Source organism: Copidosoma floridanum, unplaced genomic scaffold, assembly GCF_036245765.1.
Source record: "Copidosoma floridanum isolate Cflo_tuat_1 unplaced genomic scaffold, Cflo_Japanese_pri ptg000024l, whole genome shotgun sequence".
Classification (NCBI taxonomy): Eukaryota; Metazoa; Arthropoda; class Insecta; order Hymenoptera; family Encyrtidae; genus Copidosoma; species Copidosoma floridanum.
Genome location: NW_028321901.1, coordinates 10040687 through 10060803, shown reverse-complemented (window position 1 = coordinate 10060803; position 20117 = coordinate 10040687). Strand labels below are relative to the sequence as shown.

General features: G+C 30.8%; 1 protein-coding gene across 2 annotated transcripts in view; it reads right to left on the bottom strand.

Annotated features, from left to right (window-relative positions):
- The window catches only part of Mgtor (nuclear basket protein megator), a 447637-nt gene that overhangs the window by 361178 nt on the left and 66342 nt on the right, over positions 1-20117 (bottom strand). The window lies entirely within an intron of this gene.

Below are 20117 nucleotides of genomic sequence, written 5' to 3'. Positions count from 1 at the left end.
TTGTAGGAAACGTTTTAAATGTTAAAAATCGCTTGATATTAAACTACCACTATTATTTTTATAATTCAAATTATATAGACATATAAATAATAGACTGCTTATTCAAAGCAGATGCAGTGAAGCTTACGTAAAAAGACATGGAGTCGAGGGTACTAGATCCTTCCATATTGCACACTCTCAGAATGTAAGAGTGAAAAAATCTACATGATCGTTTATGCAGCTTTTACCTTCCTCCAAGGTTCTACATGTACACCCCTACTTTGCTACTGTGCAGAAGAGAAAGACCGACTGTACTTAACTATTTTCTCTCTATCTACGTAAGCTTCACTGCCCTTGCTTAGAATAATCAGGCTATCCTTCGTATGTCTCTTGATAATTCCTAAATAATACTGTCATTCAAAAATAAAAGATATATATACATATATATACTAGTGGGGCTAACGCCCCCCTACGCGCTCCACGAGCCAACCCCCCACTAATAGATTGAGTAGACAAAATAACGACATTACTCGTGTGTTCATCAATGCAGGCTGAAAATTAGTTCACAACAGCAGAACACGTGACTCACTAAGGAGTTAATAAAACATATGATTAACTTAACATAATTAAATTAACATAAATATTAATTTTCCAATGGTATTATGAAATAATACTAGAGAGGGTCTTCCACCACACGATATCAAATTAAGAATAAATAGTATAGTAGTGTTAATAAGAACTTTAAGTACATCAGACGGTCTTTGTAGAGGCACAAGATTCAAAATAACAAAATTGTTTAAGTATAATAAGGAAGCAGAAATAATCATGGGAGAAAAAAAAGCAAAGTTTATATTCTTAGAATAACATTGAATACTGGCACCATTTTATCATTACCTTTTGTCTTCTATAGAAAACCGTTTTCCTTTGTATTAGCATGTTCTATATTTATTAACAAATCAAAAATGTTGTTGGTCATAATAGTTCTTTTTAATTTTACTCTGCTGTATATACAAATTACAGGGTGTACAATCGTTTCAAGCACATCTCTATTAAATTAAAATGATCTCTTTCTTTAACGACTTAAATTTAAGAAATCGAATAAGTAGTTCTTCGGTTACTTAGGTACTCATTAACTAATGCGACCCCAGCTAGAATGCTAGCATGCTCAACACCAAGCTATCAAAGTTTTTTTAACGTACACGTCATGTATGTTGTATGCGTGCGTAGGTCAAATTTTTTATTAACCATGTTGCTGTCTGAGGTATTATTAAATAAATAATTTATTATTTAAATAACTACTAGATAATTATTAATATCACTTCCATGAATTCATTTTCAAACTTGGCACCTAGTTCACATTTTAAACTTCGCGTCCGGTAGTGTCGCCTGCCACTCGTTGGGTAGTGACCACCAACTGCAAGTACCAAAGTGGCTTTTAATGTATAAGAGTTACTGCTGTGCTGCTTGAAATCATCCTCCCCTCGTCACCTGATTTATAAAGATTGCTTGATTTTTGCTCGCTTGACAAACCATTTAATACATGGCAGGGGCTTAAGTGGTTCAAATTTAATAAACATCACTGTACAATGAAGCTTTATCTTCGCCATGTTTTCACTTTTACTCACTTTCTTTCCATATCCTCTGGCGTAATTGTTCAGGGATTGAGGGGGTAAAAATTAATCACCCTAGCCACCAAATCGTCTCGCCCATTGCGTATTATTAGGGTTTTAAACTCGTTGATCTCAAATACCACACCAGTAAGTGTCTCCGATGACAAATTTAAGTGTCTCTGTTGTTTCACGTTCGTTCGTTGTGCGACCATTTGGAGCAACTGTCTGATTTTTTTTATACGCTGACAATGACGTCTAGGAGTTAGTATAAAAATAGGAAAGCATTTTAAAAATATAGTTTATTGCACACATTATACAGTTGTTTATTCACCCATAACATTATATTTAAGTATGTTTTTACGTGGTATTTAGTATTCTTGGCCATTTAATCATTACATGTGATTATTTAGTGATAAGATATTTTTCTTATTAAAGTAAAGCTTTTTGTATATTACTGTACTTATAATTCAATTTCATGATTACTGTCTAGTCACATGAATTTACTGCAGGAGACATTTGTTATTACGGTAGAAGCTAGTAAACCTTAACAATTTTAGTTCTGCTTGTTTTTTAAGAGTAATAGTTTCGCATACCTGTTTTAAACATTTTGCTGTATTAAATTATTTTCTTTTATTTCTTTTACAGGATCGTGTTTCTTCGAGTAGTGTTGTTGTAACCTTCGATCCCCTATTTTGAAGTTCTTTCTTCCTATCCAAATCGTCTGATCCAATTCAAGTCTTGCGCCACTTAAAAGTATGTTATGCTGCAATTTTTTTGGTAAACTTTGTTTTGTAATATAATTACTTTAATTTATTTCTCATTCATTTCTAGATATTACTGTTCTCCATCATTGACAGCTATATCTACGTTAGCACAATAATATGTCAAGACATTTGAAAATCTAAGCGTGTACAATCAGTGACACCTAAAACACCTATTATTCCAAATAATTAGCAAACGCCTAAAATAATCAAAGTTTATTATTTATAGATTCCGAGAAAGCAATACGTACCTAAACTTACACAAATAAATTAAATTTATAATTATATTGACTTTTGGAGCTTTAGAGTGTTTGAATTTTATTTCATTTTAGTCGTTAACCATCCGTTTTTGTGATTACAATATTATATTAAAGATTATTTATAAGCTTCCTACATTTTACTATCATGGCGAGTATCGAGTAATAAAAGCACAAAACCACCCGCTAAAGGACCGCTTCAGTGCTGCTCAGGAGCAATTTGGAACTTATTTAACATTTGATTGCGACTTAACTAAAACTTAGTTGAAATGAAAGTGGGACTTTACTGGAGCTTACTTATAATTAAGGTAAGATTCATCTGGAATTTACCTAAGACTAAGGGCATTGATAAGTACTTGAGAAGCGGGAACCAGTGTGTAAAACAGTTTATTCCGAGTAGAAATCCGTTGACAAAATAAGTTTTTGACGATTATTTATTAAGTGAATGAATTTGTAATACCGCTCAATTACGGCATGTACTTGAGTGGCACTTACGCAATGGTACTATGGCGGTACTTGGAAAGTGGAACTTTGGTGGTACTTGTAAGGCAATTAAGCAGCTGTACTTTCTTAGGACTTGGGTAGCACTTTAGCAGCGGTACTTGGGCAGCACGTTAGAGGCACTAAAGTCTCGTCGAAATACCGTCCAAGTGGCAACGATCTACCGCCAAAGTCATGTGATACATGTACCACCCAAGTACCGCCAAAGAACTGCTGCTTAAGTGCCACTCACGTACCGTTTCTTTAGTGCCTCTAACGTGCTGCCCAAGTACCGCTGCTAAAGTGCTACCCAAGTCCTAAGAAAGTACAGCTGCTTAATTGCCTTACAAGTACCACCAAAGTTCCACTTTCCAAGTACCGCCATAGTACCATTGCGTAAGTGCCACTCAAGTACATGCCGTAATTGAGCGGTATTACAAATTCATTCACTTAATAAATAATCGTCAAAAACTTATTTTGTCAACGGATTTCTACTCGGAATAAACTGTTTTACACACTGGTTCCCGCTTCTCAAGTACTTATCAATGCCCTTAGTCTTAGGTAAATTCCAGATGAATCTTACCTTAATTATAAGTAAGCTCCAGTAAAGTCCCACTTTCATTTCAACTAAGTTTTAGTTAAGTCGCAATCAAATGTTAAATAAGTTCCAAATTGCTCCTGAGCAGCACTGAAGCGGTCCTTTAGCGGGTGGTTTTGTGCTTTTATTACTCGATACTCGCCATGATAGTAAAATGTAGGAAGCTTATAAATAATCTTTAATATAATATTGTAATCACAAAAACGGATGGTTAACGACTAAAATGAAATAAAATTCAAACACTCTAAAGCTCCAAAAGTCAATATAATTATAAATTTAATTTATTTGTGTAAGTTTAGGTACGTATTGCTTTCTCGGAATCTATAAATAATAAACTTTGATTATTTTAGGCGTTTGCTAATTATTTGGAATAATAGGTGTTTTAGGTGTCACTGATTGTACACGCTTAGATTTTCAAATGTCTTGACATATTATTGTGCTAACGTAGATATAGCTGTCAATGATGGAGAACAGTAATATCTAGAAATGAATGAGAAATAAATTAAAGTAATTATATTACAAAACAAAGTTTACCAAAAAAATTGCAGCATAACATACTTTTAAGTGGCGCAAGACTTGAATTGGATCAGACGATTTGGATAGGAAGAAAGAACTTCAAAATAGGGGATCGAAGGTTACAACAACACTACTCGAAGAAACACGATCCTGTAAAAGAAATAAAAGAAAATAATTTAATACAGCAAAATGTTTAAAACAGGTATGCGAAACTATTACTCTTAAAAAACAAGCAGAACTAAAATTGTTAAGGTTTACTAGCTTCTACCGTAATAACAAATGTCTCCTGCAGTAAATTCATGTGACTAGACAGTAATCATGAAATTGAATTATAAGTACAGTAATATACAAAAAGCTTTACTTTAATAAGAAAAATATCTTATCACTAAATAATCACATGTAATGATTAAATGGCCAAGAATACTAAATACCACGTAAAAACATACTTAAATATAATGTTATGGGTGAATAAACAACTGTATAATGTGTGCAATAAACTATATTTTTAAAATGCTTTCCTATTTTTATACTAACTCCTAGACGTCATTGTCAGCGTATAAAAAAAATCAGACAGTTGCTCCAAATGGTCGCACAACGAACGAACGTGAAACAACAGAGACACTTAAATTTGTCATCGGAGACACTTACTGGTGTGGTATTTGAGATCAACGAGTTTAAAACCCTAATAATACGCAATGGGCGAGACGATTTGGTGGCTAGGGTGATTAATTTTTACCCCCTCAATCCCTGAACAATTACGCCAGAGGATATGGAAAGAAAGTGAGTAAAAGTGAAAACATGGCGAAGATAAAGCTTCATTGTACAGTGATGTTTATTAAATTTGAACCACTTAAGCCCCTGCCATGTATTAAATGGTTTGTCAAGCGAGCAAAAATCAAGCAATCTTTATAAATCAGGTGACGAGGGGAGGATGATTTCAAGCAGCACAGCAGTAACTCTTATACATTAAAAGCCACTTTGGTACTTGCAGTTGGTGGTCACTACCCAACGAGTGGCAGGCGACACTACCGGACGCGAAGTTTAAAATGTGAACTAGGTGCCAAGTTTGAAAATGAATTCATGGAAGTGATATTAATAATTATCTAGTAGTTATTTAAATAATAAATTATTTATTTAATAATACCTCAGACAGCAACATGGTTAATAAAAAATTTGACCTACGCACGCATACAACATACATGACGTGTACGTTAAAAAAACTTTGATAGCTTGGTGTTGAGCATGCTAGCATTCTAGCTGGGGTCGCATTAGTTAATGAGTACCTAAGTAACCGAAGAACTACTTATTCGATTTCTTAAATTTAAGTCGTTAAAGAAAGAGATCATTTTAATTTAATAGAGATGTGCTTGAAACGATTGTACACCCTGTAATTTGTATATACAGCAGAGTAAAATTACAAAAAACTATTATGACCAACAACATTTGTTTTGAAAATGCTCCAAAAGAATTCGTATACAATCAAACAAACATTATCATTCCTCAAGAAGTTTTGGGGCATAGTGTTACTATAAGCAAAACTGATTGATCTTTAAAAATGAAATTCCCCGTAGAAGACAAAAATACATACACACTAGTTACCAAAAATTTATTGTTGTCTTTACAAAAGAAAACGATTTCCATTTTTAAAGAATTCATACTTACCGCTTTCTTTTAAAAACTTACTATAACAATGCTCTTACTTTAACAGCCACAATACTAGCTAAATTCTACGGGCGACCAAAGATTTACAAACAGAACACTTCTTTATGACGAATAGTCTTCCTGGTCAATAGCCTTTTTTATTTAATTTTAAAAATAATTTATATAGAAGTAAAATACTGCATAACCACTCCTAAATCTTACATCAACTACAGTTTTAAATTAAAAATTTAATTTAAAAACATTTTAAGAGACAACAACTATAGACTAGTCTCTTTAGATGTTAGTTTTTTATTCACCAGTATTCTTATAGATTCAGTTTTAAATAGTATTGATTGATGTACTTTGAACCTTTACACAGAAATTTAAAATACCCATAGAAAAAATTGAAGACTGCATACGGTTTTATTTTGACAATATTTATTTTACCTCTGATGATAATTATTATAAACAAATCTTTAGTACCCCTATCTAATTTCTCCTTTATTTGCGAGTCTTACAATATATGACCTAGAAAGTAACTGTTTAATTAGAATAAAAGTAAAATTTAACTGTACACCTAATTTTTACTTTTGCTGTGTTGATGATATAATTCTTTGTATAAAAAGAGATATTTAGACTTGCTTTTAAGAGTTTTTAGTTTATACCGCGAAAAATTAAAATTTACTTATAAAATAGAGAACAATAAAACTTTCAATTTTATAGATTTTATTATTGTCAGAAATAATAACAGCCTTTAATTCGCTTGGTTTCAAAACTCTATATTTACTGGGCGCTTACTGAATTACTTTCTGGGTTATCCAATAAATCTAACGAGAAATATTGTATTAAATTTAATCGATCGAGCTATAATACTATCTAACAAACGATATCACAAAAAAAATATTACTAGAGTAAAAAAGGTACTTATAAATAACAGTTATCCACAAAATTTTAGTGATAAAAATGTAAAACACAGAGAGCAAACATATAAGAATAAGGATAAAAATAAAAAATAATTGCACAACTTCAATTTCGTGTTGTAAAATAGGCATACCATATATAGATAAAAACTATTATAAATTATCAGCGGTATTGAGACCTTATAATATATCTACCTATCCGAGTATAGATAAAAAATTAAACGTAATTGTACGATTGTGTAAGGACAGGACTGAGAAATGGGATGAATCAAAAATGCTTATGAAAAAAGTTTAAATACTGCCAGTGATGCTAACCATTTCATAGAATGTTAACATATTTATAATGGAAATTTTAAAATTTGGCACACATACAGTAGAAGTAAAAAAATTAGATTTATTAGAAGCATTGGAGATTAATAAATTGAAAAATTCATACATTTTATTAAATAATACGTTGAATCTCAAGAGTTCACCATTACTCAATATGTACTGTATGTGATTGCACCCACGTTGACTAAGTACGTATTCGTATGTCATTTTCCGTTGTTGTAGAACTTTGATTATAAGTGTATATGTTTTAAATATAAGGGTAGTATACCGTTTAGTCTCATTGTACACACGTCTGAAGGAGGTACTGTGATACTGAAACAGCCGTAACGTTTCTAAAAAACGAATAAAGCAAAGATCGAATGTTTTATTGACAGTCGTTTTATTTAATCAACTTATTCGATAGTAGAGACTTGATACCACCTAAGGCGTGCGGAGTATGTAAGTATCATCGGTACTTCGTCTTATGGTTTGTAGAATATTTAACGTTTTAAACGTTTAGCCACTGTGCAGGCTCAGGAGCATTAATTATCATTAAAGCATCGTTAGAAATGTATAAAAAAGGGATAGTGATTTAGGCATTTATCTCTAACATAACAACACTACTACTTCTGTGATGGTTTCCCTTCATCCAAAAAAGGTTGTGTTATTGTACTTTGTTGATAATGCATTGAAACGTGTAAACTATGCAGCTAAGAACCATTTAGAATATAACAAGATGATATCTAACCTGAAAAGTTTAACTTTCTTAAATCACTACATTGTAATACACATTGGCTACACATTTTTACTCGCATTAATAAAAAAATCGTTTAAAACCTGGAGATACAAGTACAAATAAATATTAGGTTTATATAGATTACGATGTGTGCACAGTGACAGCTAGAAATTACTAGTTATACATACTAGTGGGGCTTCGCCCCTTTGTACGCTTTGCGCGCCAAATCCTCAATTTTTGAATACCATTTGAATACTTAATTTTTTTAACTTTGCTTTTTGAAATTAAAAAAAATTTTAAAATGATGAAATAAAAAGATTTGTTGAAATTTAAAAAGTTTACGAACAAGTATTTTTTAATAATACGAAAAAAAAAAATAAAAAACACGTGAAATTTTTTAAACTGATGTGAAATTGACTTTCCACAAAAAACCTTTATTCAGGTCACTATGACTTTTTAAAGTATCAAAATTTTAATACTAACAATAATTTGAGTTGAATGATAAGCTAATCAACAAATTGAAAAAAAAAAAAAAAAAAACAGTAATACGTTAAGCAACAATTACGATGAAATTGAAAAATTAAAGTCGTTTTGATAAAATAGTAGAAAATGAATTATTAAAAAAAATTTTAATATTTTTAAATGATTATGATAATTATCATATAAAAGTGATATTAATGATGGTAAAACATAATGTTAATAAGAGGCAATAATGTAATAACTACACCTTTGGTAACGATTACTTCAAAAATGTAATATTCAGAAACAATTATTTGGATCTTATGGCTCAAAGTGGAATTGATGCCACTACAATTAAGATTTAATGTTTTGTAGAAATAATTTATGTGTACATTAACATTACATTAGAAGATTCAAATAACGTTATATTTTTTGGTAATCATTCTAATCATTAAAAATTGAGTGAACTAGTTTCTGGTGACACTGATTCTGGTATGTTAACGTACATGACTTTTCAAAATTTAAATATAATAAAAAATTTAAGAAATAATATATTTGAATTAAAAAAAAAAGAAAAAAGTGAGTAAAATAATAAAAATTATCGTACTAGGAATGGTAATCGTATTACTGCAACAAATAATAATGAATTTTAAACAGAACCTTCTTGCTATGGTGAATCAACTTACAAATGTAAGTGTTGTCTAGCAATGTTCTGAATAGAAAAACGTAAAAAATATCACTGTTGTCACAATTGCAAAATTTGTTTCGAGTGAATATGACAAAAAACTAAAAAACCCTCTTTTTTAGGATAAAACTTTCAGAATACTAGTTCTATATTACAATAATACCTTTTGTTTTGCATATTTTACAAAATTATAAGTTAGATGAAAAAAGTAAATCTATTTACAATATAAAAATTCAAGAACAAATCCGTCACTTAGTTTCTCATACTCTTAAATTATACGAGAGCAAAGTAACTAAAAATGGTGAATTATATACGTATAACGATCAAGTTGCGATTGAACAAGGATTGAATTTAAGTAAAAACAATAACTTGATTAAAAACCACATAAAAATGCTGTCTTTTATCATGAAAAAGAACCTTATAGCTAAAAACTATAGATATTTGAATAGAATTGTTCATGTAAAAAGAAATTGTTAATTATAAAATGGTTTGTCTTAAGAAAAAGAAAAAAACTGTAACTACAACGCATAATCAACTGCTGAATGTGGAGCAGTCATTGTTTCAGACTCAGAATTACCAGAAAGTTTTAATCTGTTCGTCTATCCTAAGGATTTAACAAAACACCATCTATAAGAAATAATCTAAATGAACTCTTCCATTTTGTTAAACCAATGGTATTTCCACTGATGTTTCCATCGAATGATTAAAGATGGAGTACTAATTACTGTAAACATCGTTTCAATAGTAATAATAATAATAATATAAATAATAATAATAATAATAATAATAATAATAATAATAATAATTGTCCTATGTTACAATAATACTTAATTAAATTATTGTAAAGACAGAATATAAGTCATTTTAGTCCTATATTATACGTCAGAAGATAAAGGTAGAAAATCCGTAGACCAAGTTAATCAAGCTAGTGAAAGCGTCATTTACCGTATTGTGACAGTCTTGTAGGTTATGGCCGTATATTTTAGTAACGGAAAAAAAAATCCATTAACTGATTTTTATTTAGTGCCGTTACACCATAATTTGAAAGGACTAAAACAAAGTACACATTTTAAAGATTTGTACAGCATTTTTCATAAAAATAAGTTGATTTCTTACGTATGACTTTAAAGCGATTATTACTGTTTTCTATTACAGCCCATGTTAAGAAATATTTTTTAAACTCAAATATTTCAAAAACTATTATCGATACATCACCTTTTAAAAATTTTGTATAACATAAAAAAACTTGATGTATAACATATTTCAAATTCAAGAAAATTTTGATTTGTTAGTGAAGATAGATTTTCTACCTCAAATCAACAGTTTTCTTACATGAATACCTTATGATTGAAAATATGACTAAACGATTTTAATAACATTTTTTTTTTAATTTAGAACTGAATGTCATAATGGTTATTTAGATGCAGTGAAAAAAAGTGCGTCAAATGTATTAGAAAATTTTGAAAATGAAGAGAAAATTTGGAGACGTACATGCACATATATTGCTATCAACATATGTTAAAGGACCACGTTATATGCAACAACATTATTAAGATGCTATGCCTATGATAAGAAAGTGCAGTAGACCAAACATATTTATCACAGTAACGTGTATAGACCTAAATAAAAAGAATTACAAATGGTTCTGGCTAAATTTCCAAAAAAAACAGTGCCAAAATATATACCAAATGTGACTGTTCAGCTATTCCATATATAATTACAATCAATTTCAGACGATATAAAGTATTACAGTATTTTTGGTAATATATTAGCTTATGTTTACACATTAGAGTTTAAAAAACGTAGACTACTACAAGCAAATTTACTCATAATATAACATTCTGATAAAAAAATAATTACTCTTGACGATATAACTAATGTAATATCTGCTAAAATTACTTTAAATAACAAAAAACTTACAAAGTTAATTATTAAACATATGCTACGGTTTAATACATATTCAATAATGCAATAAACAAATATTTTTTAAATTAAAATAAAAAAATAGCACGCCATAGCACTCCTGACGTAAAAATAAAAGGTATGGCGTTGCGCATCTATTTTGATAGACCAATCAGGAATGCTTCCATCAAGTCACCACGTCTGTCTGAGAATTTCAAAGGGTTTTAAAATATAAAGCATATTAAGATTAAGAAACTCGTAAAACAATACATATTTTTTATTTGAATATTTTCATTTCAGTTGTTTCAGTGACCAAACGCACAATTCGTCAATATTTACACAAAAAAAAAACACCAAGTAAATAAAAAATGATCACTTGACATATATGTATGTATGTATCAGGGCTTGTCCGAATTTGTCCCCGTTTTGATAGTATCTTTTATCACTTACCGAATTTGTCCCTGAGTCGGTAAGGTATTTCTAATCTTTTACCAAATTCGTCCCCGAGTTGATAAAGTGTTTCTTATCTTCTACCGAATTCATCCCGGAAAGAATCAGACCATTGTTGACAAACAGTATTGATCTTTCTCTTACGTATTGTGAAAATGTTTGGCTTTTATTTGTGATATTATATTTGCGTTCTTACATTTGTGTACTTGTATTTATGTACTTGTATTTCCCTGTTGTAGTCTTAAATATGGCACACTTAAGACTCAGCAGAATACACGTATTAGTTATGTACTAGTTGTGCTACTGAATGGTCTATTATAAACAGTTGCGTTAGTTATTTTTGTAACGATGGAATTTGGTTTAACGGAAAAAGGCAAAACTTATGGAAGGAATATATAATGAGTATTATGCCGCGTACCGAAGCTGTCGAAAACTGCTGTGACTATGTATTTAAAAATTATTTAATTAATGATTCGCCGTACAAACCAATATTTATCGTCCCTATGTAGAACAACAAACGGTTGCGAGTCATTTCACTCCTACATCAATAGTATGTTCAGTGCCCCTAATTCAACTCTCTTCATTTTCTTAAAAGTAATAACAGACATACTAACAGAAATATACATTAAAATAAGAAGTGTGGATCCACAAGCAAAACAACTTGAAAATAAAGAAACATTTTTACGAAAAGATTCTAACATATCAGCGAAAGGAAATTGATCGTTTTGAATTTGTCAAAAATGTATCACTGAAATTTTTACCGGTGGATTAAATACAACAAAAGAAATATGTGACACGATATGTAGAAATAAATCAAGAAAAAATGTACTTACTAGTGTATTACTACCTAAGACATATTTTTTTAAGAACGTCTGTTTTATGAATAAACTGCTAGCCCGAAGCCAGAGAGTCAGTGCAAATTTTTAGATTTACAATGAAAAGTGCAACCAAAAATATATTTGAACGAGGAGAAATTTGAAAAAGGAGTTAAGAGAAAGTTTTAACAATTCAGGGACAAATTAGGTAAAAGATAAGTAACACTTCATCCACTCCCGATGAATCATAATTTGAGGTAAGAGGCATGAGATAGGGTATAGTTATAACCTTGGCCACTTCGTTCAATTGTACAGGCTCTTTGGTGCTGTAGTAGTCACATCCCACATCCCCCTTAAATATAGCGTCACGACGGAAGACGCAGAACAACACGAAAATAAGACCTTGGAATGCCACACTTTGTATTTTTACATCATATTAGCACTACTTTAAAGGTAGTACGGAAATATGCTAAGAAATTAGATACATGAAAGAATTTTTAAAAGTGGTGGAAAGTGGCTGAAAAGGAAGCAAATATTGAAACTTTCCTAAGGCATGAAAACCGATATTTTATCTCAAAGACGTGGCTAAGGGGTTGTAAAGCAGGATATCTTTAAAATTGTGTTAGAATATACTGTTATTGGGTTATAAAATTGGGTGGGGGTGGAGAAGGGGCTAAATAAAATAATATTGGGTCATACTGTTAATGGGTTATAAAATTAAGAGGGGGGTAAACAAAACTGTAGCCCAATTAAAATGAGGTAAAAACTAATAAAATTTTACCTTATTTAGAGGAGGGCTAAGGGGAGAGGAGAAGGTGCTGAGGAAGGCTCATAAAAATTGAGTGGCAGGGGGCTGAGGGGGGAGGCTGAAGGGCAAACCAAAAATTTAACACAATAAAAATAACGTGAAAAATGTAAGAATTTTACCTTATTTAGAGGGGGCTGAGGGGGAGCGAAGAGAGGTGAAGGGGGTTGGGTGGAATGACCCTCTCAAATCACTACATAATACAGTAAGATATGTGTATATATGTGTATATTTCTGTATTATATGGTGATTTTGAGCGGATTCAGCCTTGAAACTCCCTAAATCTCTCTCCATCCTTAACCCATACCCCTCAAAATATCTTGTTATTCGTTTATTTTCTTGCTGTTTCGTCTATTAAATTACATTGTTCTCCATCCCTCACTCTCTCTGCCATCTTCCATGTATCCCTCAGGCATCCCCTTTCATCACCACCTTACTTCAAAACAACCTTAACAGTTTAGAAAATAATAGCGTTTTGTTAGGCAGTTGTTTTGATTGTGCCAATCAATTCAAGTCTTGTACAAGAGATTTTGATATATTTTTAACAAGTCTTGAACTTGTATTATAGTAAAATATTTTGTAAAAATATCGTGTAATAATGAAGAAAAAAAAAACCATTTGTGTACCAAAATAACAATCTATTTAAAAAACATTGTACATTATGAATTTATAAATTGTGAATTTACATATGTCTTTTTAAGATTTCTAACCTTGAAAATCCTTTTTAACATTTTGTACAAATTTGTGTGATTTCACATGTACTGTAAATTTTCATACGTCTTTTTAAATGTGTTAATCTCTTAAATTTGTTATTACAATATATGCGTGCAATTGTTTTTTCTAAACTGTGTTTTTTTTATACATAACATAATTTTGTTTTCAAGTAAATACAATTATACAAATACACAAACGTATAATAATTTTATGTGTCTTTTTACGTTCTATTAACTTTTCAGGGTTCAAAAATTTTGTTTTGTATACAACGCATATGAATAAATCTTTTAAACTGAAACATAATTTTTTATTACAAGTTGCATTTATTTAATTGTGAGAGTTGAATGATATTTTTTTACCTCAACTGCATTGTGTGAACTAAAATAAGTAAAAAATTCAATTTTTAAATTGATAATGTCAATTCATAGTATCTTTTTTTGCATTAATTTTTGTTACATTTTTAAAGAACCTGGAAAAAATTTATGTTCATGTAAAAAGCAGAAAATTTTTTTTTCTGAATTTTTAATTTTTTTTAATGAGACTTGCAAATTTACAAATTACGGACAAAACTATAAAACATAGAACATTTGTAGATGGATCAAAAATATTTTATTCTTAAAATTTTTTAAAACATTTTTTAATGTAGTTAATGTAGATAGATGAGTACCTAAACTTTATTGAATTATTGAAAAATTTCGAAACTAACAATATTTTGTGTTTTAATTTTATTTTCAGCTCCAGTTTGTATAAAAATATTACTTGGATTTTTACATCTCGAAAGGGCAACATATAATTGTCCATAAGAAAATAAAGGTTTTTTAACACATAATCCTACAGAATCAAAACTTTGACTTTGAGATGTGAGAAAAGTCATTGAAACAGCTAATACAAAGGGGAATTATTTTCTGTATAAAATAAAAGGAAGTGATGATCTATACGTACATAATATTATTTTCAGTATAAAAACTCTACATCCTTGTTCGTCACCTGTAATTATTTCTGCTTCTATGTTATATTTAAATAATTTCGTTATTTTTTTTAATCTTGTACGATAACAAAGGCCATCGGAAATACTTAAGTTTCTCATTAACTCAACTAAATAATTAATTTTAAATTTAATTCGTGTGGTGGAAGTCCTTCTCGAATATTATTTAAACATTTGGTTAGAAAGTTTATGTCAATATTATCATCCGTCTTATCAACTCCTTTTTAAGTTTTTAAGTAGCACGGTCTATGCTATAATAAGTTAATTTTTCTCCTTTCATATTTTCTAAAATTTTATTGCTCACAAAATAAGTGTATCTATTATGGAACGTTAATATTACATTATTTATTAAAGAACTATTAACATTACTAAGAAATTTTCGAACAAACATCGTTTCTTTTCCATTGTTCAGGTATTTTTAAACAATCTATTTTTCCATTACTCATATTCAGTAAAAACGACAAACATTTTCTGTCTATTAATCTAATATTTGTATTTAAATGTGAAATTTCAAATATATTCTAAATTTTTTGAGCATTCAATAGTCTCTTCTATTATTTCAAGTTTATAATCATATTTAACCACAAGTAGAATTTAATGAAAGTCACCTCCTAAAATTAGTAATTTATTTCTAAACGGTGTGATTGTATTACACAAATCTCTTAGAGTTCTGTCAACTATTTCTAAGGCTTTTTTGGTATCATAGAAGCTTCGTCCTAAATTATGACATCTACTTTACGTAATTTTTTATCAGATTCTAATCTTAAAAAAGCATTTTCAATCAAATTTAAATTCAATGGTAATTTAAAAGTTCTGTGGCTGGTCATTACTTTTCGTAATGAAATCAAAGCTATACCTGTCCTAGCCATGGATAAAATTTTTTTTTTTTATTGAAATAAAATATTATATCAACGTTTTATATGAAAAAATTTCACCAGAATCACCAGAACCATCAATAAAAAAAATTTTGTTTTGAAAAGTGGTAACTTTTTCATAAATAAGTTTCTCATCGTTATTCAACTTTAAAAACATTTCACGAAATTACATTTAGTAAGTTTCACTGTTAATTATGTCATTAACAGAATTTTTTTCGAATAAAATAAACCATGCAAGAAAATTACGTAATTAAAAGGGTAACATCACATTACTAGCTTTTTAAAAAATATTGTCAATTTGTGAATTATTTTCTACTAATCCTACTGTAATAGCTGTTTCTTTAAATGTACTACAAACAATATTATCAAAAGTTTTTGAATTGGAAGATGAAGTTTTATCTCGAACTTTGCTTAGTATTGATTTCAAGTAAAACCTTTTCAGGTCTTTTGGGAATACAACAGTTATTTTACCTATGGTATACATTTTTGTAAATATTATCTTTTTTTTCATTGTTTCACTTTATTATCGAATATGTAATATTCTGGAATAATAACGTTCTTTATAGATTTTCTAAAATTATGGCGGAGCCCCATTAGTACACACACACACACCCACCCACACACACGTGTGTGTGACGACCTCCGTACATTACCTATGCATCCTCCACCCATCGCTCACTCTTCTCCTGCAGTTAAAACTTCTTGGGGGTTTAAGGGTATGATTGCATTTTGTTGGGTAGTTGATTTGATTGCGTCAACAAATCTAAGCGTAGTATGCAACATATTTTTAAGAAGATTTTAAATTGTATGACAGTATACAAGATATATTTTTAAGGAGTCGTAAAATTGTATGACGATAAAATTTTATGAAATAATGTCCTGTGATAATAAAGAAAAATAAACAATTCGTGTATTAAAAAATTTATTCCGAAAAATTTATACACTATGATTTTACAAATTATGATTTTTCATAGGTCGTTCTAAATTTTCTAATCTTGAATTTTCTCTTTATTTCTTTACAAGTGCAAAATTATTTATGTTACTTCACACAAATCTCTGTTAATGGTAAGAACGCAAATGGGGTGCAAGGACCAGCTGATAATAAGTAATTAATTTGTCAAAAGTATTACTAATTTTTTCGTGTTTTTAATTATCTGAGTAACATTTAAATTGTAAAAATTATTATATTTTAATATTTTGTCTTGAAATTTAATGTGATAATATTATCGATTAGGTTACTTTTCAATAAAAAATTGTATAAAAAAACGAAAAATGAAAAAGGTTCTTATTTTTTGTTTTTTTTAATACAATTTTTATCAAAAAATTACCTAACCAAAAATATTTATGTGTGTGTGTGTGTGTGCATACACATGTCATTACATAAGATTGCCAAAAAAGAACATCTGCATGTAACTTTGATACGAGACACTACTTTTATTACCACGTGTTATTTGGATAAGTACTATTAGTAACAGAAATTATTATTACCATTGGCTAACTACTAGAAAATACAATTTTTGTCATTTGCTAACTCTAAAAACCAGCTTACACTTAAAACATTAATTTTAATGGGACATAGAAAAAGTATTACAGTGCATGTAGAATTACAGTGCTCATCATATAATTTTTATTATTAAATATCATATACGCTGTACTCAGAATAGTGAAAGAATAATCACTATTATCTAGTAACTAGCGGCCCCCCTCTCGGCTTCGCCCGAGACTTACTAAATAAAACACCGTAGTGTGTTGACATGTAATGTGAAACATTTTTAGTTAGAAGTTTAACACATATTCCTGATACATCTCAGAACAAAAATCTTCTTATTAAAAACATATGTTTTCGGAATCCATATAGTTTGTATGGTCAAATAATAAGGTATAAGAATTCAAAAAAATAATTATGCTGAAAAGTACCGTGCGTTTTTTATGCCATAAAATAATCGGTGGCCATAAGAAGCCGTTGATTTACAGTTTCTCCCGCGTAATTCACGAAAACAACTATTTTTTAAAGCTGTTAAGATTTTAAACCCCCAAAAAATTTATATTAAAAAAAAATTTTTTTTTCTTATATCTCACAACTTTATTACTAGAGCAAAAAAGTCCTGGACCTTAAACCCTACATTTTTATTGTCACAAAAACACAAATACATTTTCTACTCATTAAAAAATCTGAAGTAGGATCTTTAAAGATTTCAGAGATTGCTGTGAGGGTACGATGAAAAGCTGATCTCTCACGTAATGGACTCTTTATTTGTCGATTTTGACGCTGCTGTTTCAATCTCGATAAATTTTCTGCGCCAGTTTCTTGACGCCAAAGTAAAATTGTATTTATTAGATACATTTCAAGTTTTCCTTTCAATTCACCCTCTTGCGACTTTTGGCATGCTTAAAATTTTTGTGACCCCTAAAAGCTGTTTTCTGTCAACATTGTTAAGTTCTAATATATTTGTTGGCAAGGTAGTTCGACGTCCGATGGCCCCAAAAAAGACCGGTGAGGTTCTTAAGTTAACTCTTTTTTGACTGCAGTTAACAGCAATTGTGACTGCCTGCATACCTCAGGGTGATCTTCTCTGGCTTGCTGTTGAAAACCCAGACTGATCGGAAGAAAAATTACAAAGTCCGAAGCTTTGGGGCTAGTTGTAGTGCTCTTTCCCAACGTCTCCCGATATAACGTCGAAGACGTTGGTGTCTAAAGCACCTTTTTTATTTGTAGATTCAGTTGTTTTGGTGATCTTAGATGGGGAGATTGGTTAGTGATACTTGTACAGTGGAGGCTGTCCCATTGGCTCAATTTTTTTTTCCTTTATAGCTGTTATAGGTTTGCCCAGCGCAGACCTTGGAGAGGATCAGTGATTCCTGGTTGAATGCTTAGAGTCGAGAGGGTAGTATAGGGTCGTCGGTCACCGGGTTTTCCAGCCTTGCGAAGAACAACTCCGGAGGTGACGTCTGCTAGTGAATGGCTGACTTGGTTTAATAGTGCCCGTCTTTAGTTAACATAGTATTTTAGTCGACGAATCGCTTCCAAAAATGGTAGTAAAAATGTATTTGTTGGCAAGGTAGTTTACACTTAGGTGGATCCTAAAAAGAACCGATAAAACTGATGGTTAAGTAGGGAACGTAAATACTTACAATGACCCTAAAAAGCGCCAGTAGTGAAACTTCCAGGCTATTCTTTATTATTATTCCTGATAATGAAGAGCTGGCTACGGGTTGCTTGATTCTTACCCTGGGAGTCTCGATGTACGAAGACTGTGATGGAGGGAGGTACGCCGCTGACCAAAGAATATCTCGTCTCAGGTCTTTCCCCGGATAACCAACTGCTCATCGTTAGACGGGAACATGTGGGTAAGCGCATTGGGGACGCGACGGCCAAGAAGGTAGCCGTTGTGGCTGCCCGTGCCCCTTAGAGCTGTTTTCCCTTGCTTACGTTTGTAGCCACAAATTCTTTAACTGCATCAGATGGGATGGTGGGACTACCACACATCTCTGAAGAGAGTTGGTGAAGATTGTGCTCTGGCTAGATATGTCTCCTGGTATTGTGGCAGAGACGGCATCAGTTGGAATTAAGTTTTTTTTTTATCGCACTTATCGAGATTCAGGGTAAATGGACACCTAGGTCCCTTCCCCCTTAGTGAAGAGTGTCGTCCGTAACCGGAATACTTAGCTGCAAGACTATTATCAGCATTCTCTATACAGCTCGTTGAACTGCCGAAGCACGACTACATCACTGTCGAGACGCTCCGGCGTATTATAACCACACTTATTTAATTCTGTTGCAGGTAGCCTCGATTTTATGTCGACGCCACCTAGCGGATTTTACTGAACTAAAGTGAAAAGCTGGCGTATTTTTGCAAAACTTTGAGCTCATTTATTGCTATTGTTATTTAATTTTTTAAGATAAAAATTATACTTAAACCATCTAGGAAGTATCATGAATCAGTGTGCAAAATTTCAGCAAAATCGGTTCAGTAGTTTTCGCGGTTAGCGATTACAACGGTCTTAGCGACTTTGCTTTATATATTAGTAAAATTTTACTGTAGCATTTTTCATAGAAACTAAATTTTGAAAAAAACATTTTCTTTAACCATGGGTCTAAAGGCATTGTGCTATCTTATTACTTGGTCAGTTCATGAACACAAAATGATTTAAGTGCGCTGTGTTACTATAATGTATAGAAAATACTATAGAAAATTGTTTTGAAAGTTCTGAATTTTTATCACAGAATATAACATTAGTTTTAACCCATTATTTATAACTGACGTTAAAACAAAGGCTTTTTTATGTTTAATGGTGCTTTATATTATACTAATATATAAAATAAAACGAGTTTAGCAGGCTCCATCTCCACGAGCAAGCTAGCCCCTCGTCTGAGATAAAGTAGCCCTCTCTACAGCCAACAGGCAAGCACGATCTGTTGTTTACATTAATTTTTGTGCGCACGCTGCAATTTCAGTGACTACAAAAAGTATTGTCTAAGTTTTTGCAGACTACTTGAATTTGCAGAGTTTTGTGCATACGATAGTTATACATTATACCGAAGGTTAGGATACATACAAGATTCTGCAAAAAATTAATGTGGAAAACTATTTATTGACGACTGCAATTAAAATATTAAAT